The 3,080-nt window shown below is 41.6% G+C and overlaps 1 non-coding gene across 1 annotated transcript; it reads right to left on the bottom strand.

Moving 5' to 3' along the window:
• Positions 1-443: 443 nt before the first annotated feature.
• LOC112087168 lies at positions 444-550 on the bottom strand. Its single transcript, XR_002899933.1, has one exon. It is a non-coding gene; the product is annotated as a small nucleolar RNA R71 (small nucleolar RNA).
• Between the last annotated feature and the right edge of the window lie 2,530 nt (positions 551-3,080).

The following is a 3,080-nucleotide window of genomic DNA, read 5'->3' as shown; positions in this document are numbered from 1 at the left end:
TGGGTATGGATCAAGGGCAACAGGCTCATTGTGGTAATGGAAACCACCAGAATGAGCAAGAGCCACCACCTCCACGTCCAAGACAAGTTATGGGAGCTGGTGATGAGGCAAATGGTCAGGGTCAGAGACATGGGATTCAAGTTCCAACACCTGAAAACGATTTTGAGATCAAATCTGCCTTGATCAACATGGTGCAATCAAACAAGTTCCATGGCTTGGCATTAGAAGACCCATTAGATCACATTGACAACTTTGATAGAGTTTGTGATCTAACTAAAATGAATGGAATGAGTGAGGAAAGTTTCAAGTTAAGGCTATTTCCTTTTTCTCTAGGAGACAAAGCTCATCAATGGGAAAAGTCTCTACCTCAAGGATCAGTCACAACATGGGAGCAATGCAAAAGAGCATTTCTAACCAAGTTCTTCTCTTCATCAAGAACAGCAAGGTTAAGAAATGAAATCTCAAGTTTCATTCAGAAGAACCATGAATCCTTTTGTGAGGCTTGGGAAAGATTTAGAGGGTATACCATGCAATGCCCTCACCATGGATTCTCAGATGCTCAGCTGCTAAGTACCTTCTACAGAGGTGCTTTACCATAGGTCAGACTCCTCTTGGACACAGCTTCAAATGGTAATTTCATGACCAAGGAAGTCAATGATGCCATGACCCTTGTGGAGAATGTAGCTCAGAGTGATGAGCTTTATGGATCAGACTTTGATAGGAATTCAAGAGGTGCTGTAAGTGCTGAAGAAGAAAGGACAAGGAAAGACATCTAGTCTCTCAATGATAAGCTAGATAAACTTCTCCTACCTTCTCACAAGTCATTCAACTTGGTTAGAGATGTGATTCATGTGTTTCAAGACACATTTCAAGGGGAAGACATCACAGCTGAGGTAAACTTTGTAGGTGGCCAACAAGGTTACGAAAAAGGCTTTACCTACTACAAGAATCACCCCACCCAGAATTTTCACTCTCAAATCAATAACCAACAAGATTTTGTCCCTCCCCACCAGCAAAGTCTCCAACAAAACTCAGGGAATAAGGATTAAGGAGTACATAACCTGCTCCAGCAAATCCTCCAAGGTCAAGCAAGTGATGCCATGGACTTCAACAAGAAAATGGAAGAGATTAACAACAAGGTGGATTGCACTTATTCTGATATTCTAACTCAACTTTCAACATTGGCTTTCAAAGTCAAGACTCTAGAGAACAACAAGGGCCACTGCAGTTCTCAAGCTCAAAGATCTTTACCAGGGACATCAGTTGCACATCAAATAGAATACTGCAATGCAATCCTCTCAAATGATGAGAATCATGCTGCTGTTCAAGAAATTGAGGATCTTCTCCATGGCAATGTCTCAAGTGCAAAGTGCCTGACACAAGATGATGAGGACGCCATCATAGAGGAGTTTGACTTCCTTTTCTGTGATCTCAATGAGGACATTGAGAAAGAAGGTGGGGAGGCAGATTGTTTTGATATGAAAAAGAATGATTCTGAGATTGCTGAAGGAAATGATCATAGAATGGTTCAAAGAAGGACATCCAATGGAGTCTCTAGCACTAGTTCAACAAGGGTGAAACCCAAATCTATTCCCAAGCTAGGTAATCCAGTAAATTTCTCCATCTCATGCTCTCTTGGAAGTTTGAAAGTGGACGATGCTTTGTGTGATTCTGGATCAAGCATCAGTGTAATGTCTTTAGACATGGTGGAGAGACTAGGGATCAAGAGTCTTAAGCATCACCCCATTTCAATCACCTTTGGAGATTCATCTTCAAAGAAACCATATGGAATCCTTGAAGACTACCCATTGAAGATTGGTGAATGCACAGTTCCAACTGATTTTGTAGTCATGAAGATGAAGAAGACCAAAGAGCTACCTCTTTTGCTTGGAACTCCATTTCTGAACACCGCAGGAGCAAGGATGGACTTTGATACTCAAAGAGTGGTGCTTGCTAAGGTAGATGATGAAGTATCTTATCCTCTTAAGCCTCCTCTTGCTGGGTTTTGTGGAGTTATATCTGATGATTCTGATGAGTTAAAACGCTATGGAATGATGTATGTGGGGAGTATTGGAACTATAGAAAAAGCTCAACCCCTTGCATCTGTTGAGAAAAAGAAAGAATCCCTAATAAGACCTGATCTTGAGTTTGAAGGGGATTTCTTTAGTGACGATGAAGCTTGCTTGGAATCTCTATCTCCTACACCAAGTGAGAAGGAGATCAGCAGCAACAAAGACAATGGCTCAGGGTCTCAAGACAAGAACCCACCAAGTACCAGACCATTCACTCTTGAGTCATCTTCTTAAGTCTTAACTCTCACTCCTTGGAAGTTTGATGGTGGAGCTGTTGAATACAAGGTTAAAGGCAATGGAAGATCAAGACCATTTGCCAAAGTCAGAGATATCCTCACACCAGAGTTCAAGGACAAAGGATCTGATGGTGTCCAAGAGGTGATGAACAAGGACCTCATGCTTGAATTCATGGACGAGACAAGGAGCATCAAAGCTCCTCCTCTCCCTCATTAAGAAAAGGTTCTAAAAAGTCTAACTTAGTGACTTTAAACAAAGTGCTCTTGGGAGACACCCCAAGCTTATCCTTTGTAAATACTCTTTTTAATGCTTTCTTTTGCTATTTTTAGGATGTTTTGATGTTCTGTTTAAGTGTGGACAGGGTTAAGTATGGCTTAAGTGCAGTCTCAAGGAACATGGAGCAAAGAAAAGGTGAAAAGGTCGGCCAAGTCCGCATTCATATCGACATGCACCTTCTCGATAGTTTGGTCGATATAGACATGTTGCTTGCGCCGAAGAAATATCGATCAAACTATCGACTTGTGTTACCTCGATATGGTATAAAAGATCTGAATTTCTTGAGATACTGAGGTGCTAATGCTCGATATTCTGGTCGATAATTTGAACCCATAGCACCGAAGGAATATCGACCAGAATATCGACATTAAGCAAGTCGATATGAATGCAGCAGCTCCTTGGTTTCCAATGCTCAATGGGATGGTTCAAGCAAAACCAGACACCCACCCACATCCCTCTCCAGCACTTAATCTATACAGGTATCACTCCAAAGTG

The sequence above is a fragment of the Eutrema salsugineum genome, unplaced genomic scaffold (genome assembly GCF_000478725.1).
Source record: "Eutrema salsugineum unplaced genomic scaffold, Eutsalg1_0 scaffold_9, whole genome shotgun sequence".
NCBI classification, from domain to species: Eukaryota; Viridiplantae; Streptophyta; class Magnoliopsida; order Brassicales; family Brassicaceae; genus Eutrema; species Eutrema salsugineum.
Note: the sequence above shows the minus strand (reverse complement) of the source record. Positions and strands in the feature narration are given on the sequence as shown.